General features: G+C 42.1%; 1 protein-coding gene across 9 annotated transcripts in view; it reads right to left on the bottom strand.

Moving 5' to 3' along the window:
• The window catches only part of GREB1L (GREB1 like retinoic acid receptor coactivator), a 143,432-nt gene extending 128,931 nt beyond the window's left edge, over window positions 1–14,501 (bottom strand). For 8 of the 9 annotated variants that reach the window (XM_054189428.1, XM_054189427.1, XM_054189425.1 and 5 more), the window contains exon 1: window positions 14,330–14,501. The gene's annotated coding sequence lies outside the window, so the exon portion shown is untranslated. Of the gene's footprint in view, window positions 1–13,966; window positions 14,070–14,329 lie in introns of those variants that run through there. The other variant, XM_054189423.1, reaches the window with a different exon arrangement.
• Between the last annotated feature and the right edge of the window lie 310 nt (window positions 14,502–14,811).

A 14,811-nucleotide genomic window follows, 5' to 3' on the forward strand; every position in this document is an offset into this window, starting at 1 on the left:
CTTTTTCTCAGCAGATACCTGGAACTATGAACCTCTTCTCTGAATGCTGAAATTCAGGGCAGGGACGGAAATAGTATTGCAACGCTTAATAAATGGCAGCTTAACAAATGACAGAGGACACGGCCATATTTGCATGTGCATGCACCTTGTACCCTGCATGCATAAAACTAAAAGAAAAATATAGGCTTCTGCAATATAAATAAAGCAGATGACTTAAAAACAATCTAATCGGAGTTCAAATCTACCCAGCACCCTACTACTAAGCAAACATCACGAAGTACTCAAACAGAGAATGATTTTCTGACAATTAAGCAAGAACAATTGCAAATATTCAATTTGCAATTAAGAATCTGGGTTTTGTTTTCACAGAAACAGTGGGGATTTCTTTAACGGTGACTTCAATTAACTTCTGCTCCCCCCCACCGCCAGAAGGCTTAATGTGCCCAAAACCATAGCTGCTTTTTCCCAACAATTTCAGACTAAAAAGGACGTTATTACATCCTCTTTAAAAAAAATATTTCAATTACATCTATTACATTTGCATACTGTACTGATGGGCATTCACCAAGAGGAAAAAAAAAAAACAAAAAAACCACCCCAAAACAAAAATCCCAATACCAGTAAATAAAGCCCAGCAAAACCACAGTTAGTGGCTTCAGAAGAACCAAAACCCACTAAACATTAAAAAAACCATATAGATAAATTAAAATTAATAGGTTTGTTTCATGGTTGCCACAAGCCAACCTGCTGATTCAGGGCAATGTCACCAACAGTATTCTTATTTGTAAAGGGTAACAATCAATTGTTTGACAGAAACAAAGGGGAGCTCAACAGGAAATCAACCAGCTCGGGACAGATGGTCACTGAATCAAGTTTCACCCCTCCCCTCTCCAAAAATAGGCTTAAGAGGCATTTTCTGTTACCAAGCAACAGCCCAAAGGAAGGCATAAATCTTTTCCTATGTGTTATTCCCCTCCTCCCTGACACACATACATTTCAATCTACTAGGCCAGTGTGTTTGTGGGTCTGTTTATTTTTTAAGTAACAGGTATGAGGGTTTACTCTGTTCAATGTCAACGCATTTCTGCGTGCCCACTAGCCACTTTTCCTTTTATTAGGAAAGGTGGCTAACTGTAACCACGTCATGAGAGCTACCGTGAAGGTGGGTTCCAGGCAGGGGTTCCATGCTGGTTAGTAGCCCATCCATGTTTGGCCAAGGTTTACCGGAGACCTGAGAAATTACTCCCCAAGGAGGACAATTCCAGGCAGTTGTTTTATATAAAACCGACATGACCCTGTTCACACCCTTACAAGAGAGGTGACCTTTTTTTAAAAGTCATCATAAAACCCTGTACCTGCTTCAACCCATAAAAATATGTAAAATTAAATCCCCCAAAAGAGCCATGGTATTTTAATGTAACGTACAGACCAGCAGACTTACAAATCACTTGAATATTCAGAGCATTAATTCTCTAGTACATCAACCACCCTAAGTCAGAATCAGCTATTCGGTGTAAGGGATGAAAAGATAATCAACACTTACTGTTCTGCTGGGGCAGGGAGGGAAAGAAGGAGAGAAGGGGGATGGAGGTGGGGAGAGAGACCCGATGTGACTGTCTGTGGAAAGCAGGGGGAGGGGGGAAATGAGGAGGGATGAAGGACAGAGGCTCTGAAATTCAGATTAGCATCCAGAGAACAAAACAGGTTTGTTGGACCCCCTATCATACAAACAGGCTGGCAGGCTGCAAAATGAGATGTAGTTAAATTTAGTCATACAAAGAGTAATCTGCAATAATTTTCTGGTTTTTTTTAAAAAAAGGTTTACAATTATGACCCTCACAAAAATTAAATGGGGAAGAAAAAGTCTCACTTCAGCAACAAACTGGGTAATCATCCTTTAAAAGCGTGGAGCCTGGATTACCACTGACACACACTTAGACTACTAAAACATATGGCCAAATAAAAAAAAAAAAAAAAAAAAGAGGGGGTATGGGAGGAGGGGAAAGGTTGTGACAGCATGTTGCCTGCAAATGCTTTATTTACTCCCTTCTCAACTAGTGCTTGCTTTAGCCAGCTGAAGACCTTCTGCGAATCGCAGACTAGCCTATTTTCACTGGGTATTTAATATATTCCTTTAATACCAACGCAGATGCCGGTTAGCGCTGCTACGGTGGGTAAACAGAGCCCCGTCTGCTCCGCAGACGAAGGGCCTTGGACTTTCCAATCCATTTCACCACAAAGCCGTCTTGGTGGAGACACTGCCCCGGCTCTCCACACACGGCAACCAGATCTCGCAGGGACACCGCGGAGACCGAGGCGTTTAAATTCAATTAATTAAAATTAAGTTAATTGAAATTAAACAGAAGGTTTGAACACAAAAGCCAAATTAATAACTGTTTGTATGTATGGTCTACAATGTCTAGAGCTGACTGAGAGAAGTCTGAAGCTCAGCAGCCCAAGGTCCTGACAGGAGACTTGAACTAAGGACCCTCCAGGCTCAGCCACAGAAGACCGTAACAGCTAATCATTACTGTAATATAGTTCTTAAACTCCCAGGACAACCACCCTCCTCATTTTAGAGATAGGGAAACAGAGGCACAGAGAAGCCGTGTGTCTCCTCTCAGTGCCAGAATTCAGAAGTAAAACCAGATCTTCTGCGGACCCAAGTCCGCATTGTAATATCACCCTGAGCATTCAAATGAAAACAAATTTTTATTTATGTAAATTCATGGTCATCATTTTTACAGCTGTTTTTCCTTGCCTCTTCACATCTTAGTGAGACCCCTGTAGCTGAAATTCAATTCTTTACTGAAAGTAGTCTCTCTGATCAGACAATCATAGTAATCCCAGCATTATTCAGGAATGAATATACCTATTTTTCTAATGCATGCAGAACTTGGCTAAATAAGACACAAAAAACCCTACAATTTTTCTCTAGCACATGTTAGTAATTTGGTTATAGCATATTAAATGAATTATGGACTGTGACAGTTTTGTTTCTTTTGAACATCAGTGTAAATGGTGTGAAATATGCCATGGCAACAGAAGCCCCATACTCTTTACGTGCTGGTACATAATTCACATTTGGGAAAAAACCTACCTTGTAATTTTGCATAAGCATAGTTTTAGAAGACACTTTTTCTCTTCCATTCAAAAAAGTATGTTCTTCACACTGCTCTGCCATGGTAAGAGAGAGAGAACCACATAAGAGGGGAAAGAAAGGTTGTTTCCTTTTCCCCTCTTAAGTATGCCATTGTGCTTTTCCTCAGTGACCAGAGAAAATTCCACATTCCTTGGCCAAGGTAGAATTCCCAGACGCATTGCACATTTTTTGGTCGAAATGTAAAAGGACACAAGTTTACCTCAAATCTCCCTCTGAAGCGAGGCCTGAGGAGCCTCTTTTCCAGGCTCTCTCTCTCAAAAAAAAAAAAAATCACAACAGATTTTCTTTGAATTCTCTAGCTCTCAAACTGCTACTTTAGAACGCTAGGTCTTCTAACTCTATTATTATATGAAGTTTAACTTGACACTCTACCTTGAACCAAGCCATTCTCCAGCAAAACAAACCATCTGTAAATGGTCCAAACAAATCCCCGCCTTTTTTGCCATGGAACATAATAGCATTCGGCTGTGTTCAGAACACGAGACCGTTCCTCAGTTACCTCTGACCTGCTCTGGTCAGATGTACTAAGCTGAAGCTAAAGTTACAAAAACATGTTTTCTCAATAGCAAGTAATTCAGTAGTAGCAGAAGCGGAACCCAAAGATCAACTGAATACAAAAATCTTATTAAAATCATAATAGCGCTTCCCTCCAAAGAAAGGATGGGAAGAGGAATAGAATGGTAAAGAACAGTGATCATTAGTTAAAAGCTCTGGTGAGTAAAAATAAGTCTAGCTGTAGAAACAGAGAAGGAATTACAAAACACCAGGGATAGGTAAGCCAGTAATGACTGCAGATGTATCACTGCAAGCCTCATTTCCAAAACAAAGAAAATTACAATTTGAACATTATCCTTCATATGGCTATATTGGGACATTGCAGTTAACCGTTTACTTACCAGGCTGACATCACCCCATTTCAAAAGAGGCCATTTCTCTTAAACTATTTACTCCCTGTATATTCATAGTTTGGGGCTGTTTTTCCTGGCACACACAATGACAGTACAGACACGAGAAGATGCACCAGTGTATTCTCTTATCTCCGCATACTGGCTGAAACACAGTTTATGTGATTTATTACAGATCAGAAAGGCACTGTGACAACATACAGAATAGACCTCATTTTCAACAAGCATTTTTTAATGAGAAATTTAACAGTCCCTCTCAGCATGAGCTGCACTTTGGAACAGCAAGGACAGAACCGTTTCAATGAATTCATCCCAAGGCCAGCCTTCTTCCAGGCACTGGCCTCAAATACACTTCTTTTCTGTCCCTGGGGCAAAGCGTTATTTACGAATCATAAAACAGTTCTGCTTGCTGGCCCTTGTTAACTTGACAGTCAACTTCTTTGTAAAATTGAGTTTCTCAAAGAACATCCAATCCCTAGTAGCCAATTTCTAGTTCTTCTTTAGCCCTTGCTCTGTTTTTTTACAAAACCTTAACTTCCCACGGTTTATTCAGATAAACATTTGGAGCAGGAAAAGCTGTTGTCATCCAGCCTCCATTCCTCTTCATAATCAGAAATAAGAAGCCCAACCCCTTCTTTCCACACTTGGCTGTTTTTCTGCTACATACGGAGTATGTTCAACTAGAATACGGCAGCTAGAGGGAAATTGCAACCCACGTACTGAATCATCAGATAAGAATTAATATGTCCAGAAAAATAAAACATATGGACACACATACAACTCACTTATCAGAAAGATCCACAAGGGCATGTAATCGGAACAGCAGTTCCCAAACCTGACCAATTAACAAAATAAGTAGAAGTGATTGACTGAAATAACATAAATAAGTATCTCCTTTTTATGCATGCTTTATTTTAGCCCTGAAAAGGTTTAAAATTAATAGTACTGGGCTTATTTTAAGTTTCCTTAGAGTAAAATGTTTGATTATGACCATTAATCTAGAAGACTGATTTTAGACAATGCATCAGAATCAATCCGTCAGATATCATTATTACTCTTTGATGCTCAATCTTCCATCCTGGACAGGCCAAACAACCTCTTACGGAGTCACTCAAGCTTTGCAGCCTTCCCATTAACATATGCCCAGTGATGCCTCAATCCCCAGACCATTTCTGGGTCACCATCCAGTAACATGACAAGACCTGCAGACAGCTGCCAGTAACAGAATTCAGTGTCTCTCCATTGAGGTGTGTGACTAGATATGCAATCAGCACGTATTCCTGATGACATACAGAAAGAACATCTAGCACACAGCAGAAAAATGGCCATAAAGATGAAAGCAGGTTACCAAAACATTTCATACTGTCAGTAGTCTATTCCTTGAGTATGTTTGTAAAGCCTTTGGGCCATATGGATTGTTCCATAGGTAATACTGCTGAGCCTTACGTTTTCTGTAGTAGCCTACTTTACAACAAACAACAGAATCACAGAATAATTCGGGTTGGAAGGGACCTCCGAAGGTCAACCAGTCCAACCTCACGTTCAAGGCAGGGCCACATTGGAAATCCTGTGAAAATAAAACACTGTTCTGATGTATTTTGGTTCATGGCTGATCTGCATCAATAGTTTTGACTTATTAGCCTGTCAAATTTAAATGTGAGGTTCTAGGTAATTCTCAGATAGATTACAATGAAACAAGAACTAAGGCCGTTTCGTAAAAATAAAAAATTCAAAGCACAAAATACAGTTTCTCCTCAAAGAAAATGAAATGTTTTATTGATGCAAATACTTTATCTGTTTCCCAATATGCAGTACTTGCAATTTGGACAAACTACTCATGAACTACAAAGCAAAGATCCAGTGATGTGTCAAGGTTATACATTGAGGTTCGTGCTGTACTTGTTTATATAGTGAATCAGAAGAGAGAACACAAGCTTAGAGATATCAGTATCATCAGACATCAGAAGTATCAAAACTATGCAGCATCTGTTGCATTCCTCTCTCTTTTTCAGCCCTAAGATCCTGAACTGCACGTTATTGAATTCAAAGTTGAGTCCATTTTCACAGGACAATTCAATTAAAAAGCATCTGGAAGAATACTGTCTTTTACTGAAAGTAATTCCCAGATCCAATTCTCATTTATTATGCTGCTGGGACAGCAACCTTTAAACATGGTGATCAAAAGCAAACCTTTTTTTCACCCTTTAAACAGACATCAAAAGCAACAACCTTAGGATGAATTTTCAGCTGTTCTGAACCTACAGGTTACGTAGATTTGCCTTTTTCAGCACGAGGAACTCTGGCAACACACACACGCAACTTCGCAAGTTCAACTTGGCAGTTAATCTGCCTGGCCTTAGCACATAATCAGAAATGGATTTACTACAGTGACAGCAAATGGAGCTGAAAACCTACACTGCACTGTGTAGGGGAGTGTTTAAACCCCTTTCACAAGCACAGCCTCCCTCTTTCTACACCAAATCCCCATCACAACTGCAGTCATCCCAAAGCCAGGCCTGACACAAAGCCAGACAGCTGTGCTGCAGATGAAAATTGAGCATCCATCCGCACAGCCATCAGGCAGCAGACATCTCTCAATAAAACAACCATGCTGGACAGTCAACAAGCAAGCACTCTTCATTATGATAGCTGACAGCAACCAGGAGAATGTTGGGGTTTTGTTTGTTTGCTTTTCTCTCAGGCTTTTCTGAGACAAGATCACATCTGTTGTTCAAAATTAAAGTAGTTTTTTGGTGGTGGCTTTTGTTTAAGAGCTTCTGAAGCATACTGTTTTGAATAACATTACTAGTGGCACATCTAATACACACTAAGAACTCCTGGTCTAGTCATATATGCATGTAAGGGCAAACTGGAACACAATGTTAGAGTTCAGACCAGCATAAACCATCTCAGCCAAGCAATCATTAAAGAATCGTATGACCCATTATGATGTTAGACCCCAACATTTCTAATTCATGTCCTTTTCTCTTTCATATATATACGTATACACACATACTATCCTCCCTGGCTTGTCAAGTCTCCAGAAGTCCTCTAAGCTGTAGGATGCAACTAGTTATGCATTTTCCATGCAACATCCAAAACACTCGCAGGCACATAGTAAGTAAGAAGGGTATTACTAAGTTAATGCTACAAAACAAGAAAACACCTGTATGTTTAGATGTCCTGCTGTTTCATTAGTTAAGGTTCCATAGCTCTTGACACAAAAGCTTGCGACAGCTAATGTTTAAATCTTGATGCCCTTGAAATCCAGCTTGCCTCCCACATCTGCTAAAATCATGAGTGCGGACTGGAAGAATAAGATGAACTAACAATCTGGCTGGCAAGCCATCTTCCCCCTCCTCGAGGGGCTTGGAAACTGAGAGCTGACTCTCTTATTAAAAAAAAATAAAAATATTTGGCAAGAGCTAAACTCCACAATTTGCTGAAACTGCTCGGAATGTAAGGATATGCATATTTATTTTTTTTTTACTCTGAACTTCTGCTTTTAAATACCCCATTGGTAGTTCTGTGTGCCTCTATCCAAGGCATTGAAGTCTTCTTGGATGCCTTTGCCCTTTCTCTCGCCTTAGGTTTTCTCCTCTATGAGCTGGTACTGACCACTTACCTAATCCACCTAATTTCTTATTGTTCTAACAGCAAGAATTTCCCTCCAAGAGATTAAGATTAGAAAAAGTAACAACAGCATCTTAACATCTCACCTATACAAATAAATTTTTGAAAGTATTTTTTACAAGACTAGGAAACCACCATGTTATTAATGTCACACATAACATGATTGGCAGGAAGCTGTTTCCCTTTTCTTGATGCAGTGAGGAGCGCTCTAGCTGTAAAAATCAAGACCTAACTCCCAGTCTTCTCAAACAAATCACCTCATTGGACTAAGAATTTGATTCTGTATAAGTGGTTTAAAGAAACTGCAAGATTAAGCTTCCTTTATGAAACCTCCCTGTTCACAAAATGGACTGAAAGCATGAAAGGACAGGAGAATAAAGCCACCTAAGGCTCTAAAGGAACACAGAATTCGGGTGGCTTCCAGACAAGGCACATGGAGATGGTCAGTAAGGCAGGAACAAAAGCAGTAAAAGTAGACGGCACAATCTCCTGAATAGCAAGACTGAGATGCAATCGTACACCGCTAAACACCGCATTACAACCAACACCTTATCACCAAGGAGATAGTAAGCTGAGAACTAATAGCAACAAAGTACTACCTGAGCAGTGGAGGGCCACAAGGCTCAGGACAGGGAATGGAGCACTTGGCTCTCAGCAAATCCCAAACTGATGGCCAACAAGACAAGATTTGGCGACATATGCTCTTCATCCCGAGACATCAGTAACATGGGTAGGCAACAGTAATGCTTATAAAACTCTGCTGTGAATGTTCCTATTTGACCAGTGACTGTAGTGTAAAGAGGTGGTCGCCCAGATTCCTTTCATCATCGGAAGCAGCTGAACTCAGCTATTGGCAACTGCTCTTCCTTACCGCTACAACAGCCCTCTGAAGTGGGTACGATAGAGGAAGCTCCAAAGAGCTCAGATCTCATCAAGACAAGGATTCTGTGCCTCATTTCAGTTTTTAAGAAGTGGTCATTTCCTCTTTACTGGGAAGACTGTGGAAGATCAGGCACACAATTTCCAAACGCTCTACTAATTGCCCTCAACTGATAACACAACAAGGAAGGGACCACACAACTCAGAGTATGCATAGTCTCAATGCACATTGGCATTATAATTGTATATGAACTATCTCTATCTTTTAAAAGACAGCTGGTATTAGCAGGAGAAAAAATCCCACCAAATTAAAAGCATAATTTAACTATCAAACTCCCAGAAAAGGCCTCCTTATGTCTGGAGACCTGAGACTCTACAAGAAAGCAAGTTTCGAAGTTGGAGGTGGCATTATAAAAGAAACAGGAGGGGAAGGCTAATATCTCTCAAATATGCAGAACATTAGAGGGAAAACTTTTCATAAGCACACTAATACCTCTTTATGAAGCCAAATTTAAATGCTCTATGGTTCTAGAGAAAAACAATAGCCTAAACTGTCTTCCAAAGAAGGTTACTGATTTCTCTGGAATTTCAGTGATGTACACTCCAAATTCCAGAGAAATTGGTGCTGCGGAGGCAGATGCAGCAGAATTCAGTGCAAAAACACAGAGGTACTAGCAAAATGTTCAATTGGATTCGCCAAGCTAAATACACCAGTTTAAAATAGTCAGCCGCCTAACTAACCTTAACAACTTCCCACTGAACGTTCAGGGAAGTCCTATTACTTTTGTTGAGATGCACAGATGAGTTTCCATTTAAAAAAGAAAAAAAAAAAAAGAACAGCATTAATAGAGTGCATTTCAGACCACAATTACATTCATTAACTAAATTCTTCACTTTCCTCAAAGTGCTCTGCTCAGATCACATCAACGGTCTTGAGTAGAGCTAATTACAGACTACGATGGAGATAGGAGTGAGAGAACAGGAGGATCTTTGCACAGCATTTTATAAAAATCTAGTCACTCCAGGCTTGTTCGTGGAACCACTATGACAGATGTCTGGTAATCTCTTAAGTAACAGTATCTTAAGTCTGCCCACACTGTTTTGCTGTTCATAGCTCCATCAGTTTGAAAAACTACCTCAAAATAACCTCTCTAAAACCTTGCCTGGGGAATATTAATTTAAGGTTTGTATCAGATATTGTCATACTGACTCAGACTGCTCCCTACCATCTTATTCTTTTGGTGATTTTATGTCGCAACATACAGTTCTTCCCATCTTCTATGTGTTATGAAAATTTTATTAGTTACAGTAACATTACTGCAATGAAAAAAACTTAAATGGAAATTAACCAAAGCATGTGACAATACATGCTGTAAGATCTTCAGATCAGGTATATGTTTATTTGTAATTAAACCTCTGAAGTGCCACGGAACTTAAAATGCTAACTCAATGAGAATTACATTAAATACACTTCAATGAAAATAGTCATTTACACAATTCTCTATGGCATCTCACATCCCAAAAGAATTTCACAGAACCTGTGACATTACCGTGTGACAGAGTAAGACAACAGAAGTCACCTGACATGGCTTCAGGAGTCACTCAAATAAAAAAAAAAATTAAATTTTAGCACCATTTCTATAAGGAGCTCCATACTTCCATTTGATATGTCAAAACCAACCACAGCAGGGTACAAGATTTGGCTGTTGCCACTGTGAATCACCACTGCTTCAAACTTCTGTCATCTGCAAGTTCCTCCAACAGACATTCTGGATTTTTTCTTTTGCATTATAAGAGCATTAATTATTCTATTAAAATATCAAGAGCCTAATGCTACTGGACAGTTCACCACCATAAGCACCTTCACAGCATGGCTCCTTATTTTTGGGTCATTTTCACTGCCTACTTGCAAGTTCGAATCCATTAACAGGGGCTATACTAGCCATGCTCAGAGTTGCAAGTGAGCCTCTGTAATGACTCACTGAAAATTCATTTACTAGTTCTCTCCTTATTATATGAGGATATTTTCAGAGTTCTTAGAAACAAGACATTTCGGGATATACAGGACATAAAATTGGTCCATGACTATATCTCCACACAGAATACAGCATGAAACAAAATTATCAGGTTTGGGATTTTTACGAAGTGAAATCGAAACTATATTAGGCAAAAGTATTTTGAGCAAATATTCCTTCAAGCAACACTTTTCACAACACTTTAAGGAATGTCATGACAGGACAGGGTTTGAGGAAAGTCAATTATTCTTAGAGAAAATAACAACACATTAACTGTAAAAATTTAGTGTTGTTTTATGACTGCCACTGTAATCTGTTTCAGAATATTAGAGACATCTTAATCACTTACTATATCTAATGAACTCTAGTTCACAGGACTAATTCTCTAAAAGACATCATTGTCAAAATGTCAAGGCTTATTACTCCTTCATTTGTCAGTCTCCTCAAACAGCCTTCCCTTTCACAATTCTGTTTTAGAAGCAAAGGAAAACGTGTCTTCTCCGTTATGTGCGAGAAATGATTATGCAAGAATAGGCAACACATGTACATCTCAAAGAGGCTGTCCATCTGATGTATAAAACCAAAAATCTGAAGTGTTTTTTACATTAATGATTCCACAATCCTTTTTACAAGAGTAAAGATGTGATGCCTTAATATCATGCCCAAGCTCCAGGTTTTGTTAATTACGTCCTACCTACCTAAATGCCCCCTGTAGTTTCAATTAGACATGGTATTCTTCTTCACTTCCCGTCTTGATTATTGTGCACTGTTGCTAAGCGCTAGTTAACAGTTGCCACATTCACCCAAAGTTGGCTGCACTTCAGTGGTCATTCAAAGAATTAAATACAAAACATATGGTACAGAACCATACAAAAAGCATAAAAGCACTTTTAAAAACCACTCGAAAATGCTTAATATGAAAGATACTACAAAAGGTTACACTGCTGAAAGTAAAATCCTTACAGTTCTGTGCCCACTTAATTTCCTAGAAACACTGGAAGTTAGAGAGAAATGCATCAATTTTTTTTTTTTTTAGTTATCATTAATAACATTTCCTAGAGTATATTTTTGACATTATACTGACTCTAGTTTTACACTAGATGGACAGCCCAGAGTTCATAATATGAAAGGCTCCACAGTACAGAGATCTTTCCAGATTTCCCTTAAAAATAGTTTAAGTCCCTATATCCCATAGCACCTAATCAGAGTTTCCTAAATTACACTACCAAGTTTTGTTCTTCCTTGTATCTGCAAAATACTTTGGACATGACTTGTTGAACTGCCAAATATCAATGCCAATAGTTAGGAGTTTAAGAAGACCTTGAACCAAATGTGCTTTTTTCAATTCTAGACAAACATTTCACACAGCCAGATCACCTCCTTTCATCTGACATGTCCGCATGAGATCTTAAGAAACTTCACATATTTTAATTATCCCAGTAAAAGCTCAGTAATCAGGTTGCCTATTACTGCTTATTTCCTTTACTATTACATCCTGGGCTTAAAACTGCCTTACCAAAAAGTCATCACTATTTCTGATTGTTACATTACCTACAGCCAAACCCACTTAATACAAATTCCGGGTACATACATACCGGTTTTTATAACTAAATTCTTTTTCTGTTAAACACCTTCGTGAAAAATTTGTTTTGTACAAACACTACCAACAACAAACAAACAGAAACATACACTGTATTTTTTTATCTGTATTAACAGATGTATAATTAAACCTTCAGGGTTCGCAGCCCAACCCTTTAAACAGGTAGGCACATACTGAACAATCATTGACTTTCTGGAGCACTTTGTTGGAAATACTTGAGAATACATGAGAAAAAGTATGTGTATGTTTGAAATCCATAAGTGTTAAAATAAGGAATAAATAAACATTTCTCAACAACTCTGAGAATCCTCACACAATCCTTATTCCTTCGCAAAGAGGTATTTAAAAAGTTAATCCATCAGCTCCGTAAGTGATTTTGTCCTACTCACAAACAAATTCTTCAGGATAAGGTTTAATATTTTCAAAGAATATTTTTTTTAATCCGACTAGTGCATATGTAATAAGCTTTTCAATCAATAGAAGACCCATCCTTGTTTTTCTTTAAGGCAATATCCGTTAACAAAAAACAAACTTAGCCATGCATTACAGTTTTTAAGAGTGCAGAAAGCTTTTACTTGTCCTCTCAGAGATCACATATATAACTATATCCACATCTGAAACACGTGCCTACTCCCTTCACTCTCAGGTCTAAACAACATTAATAATTGTAATAAAAAACTATGCTTCAGTTATTCCTAAAGTCAGGAAATAAAAAACAGCACTTTCTTCTTCAGCAGCCTTTTATTTCAATCTTTTAAAAAGCTCTTTGTAACAAGGTATCAACGAAGTATGAAGAATATGAAATATCGTTTCAATAATACTGAAAATATCATTCAGGGGAAAAGTCGCAAGAGTCACCAATCCAAAGAAAGCCAAAGGAAATTATGTAAATAAAGGTCATGTCTTCAGGGTAATTAAAGCAAGCATACTGACAAGCAACAGACATGGGAAATATTTTTCCCCCAGGTGACTTGAAAGTCCCCCGCACTTTAAACACATCTGACCATTCATAATTCTCAAATTTCGGAACAGGGACGCAGGTTTAGGGGCCTAAACAAACAGCACCCCGTGGGCCACCCTCGGCGGTCGGCCGAAATCCCGTGGCTTAAACTAAATTTCCACCTTTCGGAGCTTTCACGGAAGCCGCGAGCAGCGCTGGGGAGGCCACGGCCGGGCCGGTACCCGGCGGTACCAACCGCTGCCCCTGCACGCACGGCTGTCAGCCGCCTCGGAGACCCGCCGACAGCTCCAGCGAAGCCGGGTTTCCCCCCCGCGTCCTCCCGCTACCTTTACTTCCCAACAGCAAACGCGTCCCTGTCGATCGGCCGAAGGGACCAACTGGAGGGAGGGCCGCCCGTGCGGGGGCCCGCCGACGGCAGCCTGCCCTCGGAGCGGCCCTTACTGCCCCTTGGGCTGCCGCGTCTCCAGGGGACACGCACACCCCACACCCTGCCCTCCCCACCCGGCAAGGAGACCCGACGCCCTGTCCTCCTCTCCTCAAAACCAGCCCGTACATGTTCAGAACAGCCTCCCTAAACCCCCCCCCTCCGCCCCCCAAGACCGCCCGCCACCGGCGCTCTCCCCGTCCCCTCAGACGAAGCCTCCCCGGGGGCGCGGAGGGCGAGGCAGCCGAGCCCCCTGCCGGCGGCCGCCCGCATGGCAGCGCGGGGCGGGGGAGCTCGCCGCCCGCCCGCTCTCCGGCAGAACCACCTGCACCCCCCCACCACGAACCCACCTCCCCACCGCCCCCCGGCGCTTTGCTGCCGCTCACCCGCCCGCACACCGGGGCGGCCTTGGTCCCGCGGCCGCCGCCGGCCAGGGTTCTCCCGCCCCCGCCATGCCCCGTCGGCGCGGGGTCATTTCCCTCCTCGCTCCGGTCCAAAATGACGGTAACAAAGGGCTGGAGCCCACTCGGGGGAGGACACCATCAGCCCGCCACTGACATCGGCCGCAGCCCGCCGCGCCGCTGGCGGCCCCCCCTTCCGCCGCTGCCGGTGCTGCGCCCTGCGGGGTGACTGACACCGAGCGCGACCCAGCGAGCGGGGCACGACCGCCGCCGCCCCGACCCGCTACCCCCGCGCCTTCGCCGGACACCGGCGAGAAGGCGAAGTAAAGCCCCCCGCCGCTCCCTTACCTTGCTGGGCAGAGAGAGAAGTTGAAGAGCTCTCCTTCCACCCCTCCCTCACTTTGGGGGAAAAAAAAAAATTAAATGAATTTTTTTTGTTGTTTTTAATTTCTCCCCTCACACCGAGCAACTGCGCTCCGCAGTCGCGCCCGGCGCCCACAGTGCCGCCGTCTCCCTGCGGGTCTCGGTCTCTCTGTCTCTCCGGCGGGAGGAGGGGAGGGGAGGCGAGGGGAGGAGAATGGGGCGGACCCGCAGGTGCCGCCCCTCCGGCTCTGACAGCGCAGAAGGAGAGGGGTCGGAGGGGGTTGGTGGGGCGGCGGGCGAGGGGAGCGGGCGGTGGCCGCGGGGGAGCCGCGTTCAGGTGAGGCGGGGCGGGGGGGTGTGTGTCCGGCGGGCGGCAGGGCAGAGGGACGAACGGCCTCCCCCCATCCGGGGCTAGGCCCCAGGACGGCTGGGGTTGGGAAAAGGGAGGCGGCCGCGTCGTGACAGGG

The sequence above is a fragment of the Rissa tridactyla genome, chromosome 2 (genome assembly GCF_028500815.1).
Source record: "Rissa tridactyla isolate bRisTri1 chromosome 2, bRisTri1.patW.cur.20221130, whole genome shotgun sequence".
NCBI lineage: Eukaryota > Metazoa > Chordata > Aves > Charadriiformes > Laridae > Rissa > Rissa tridactyla.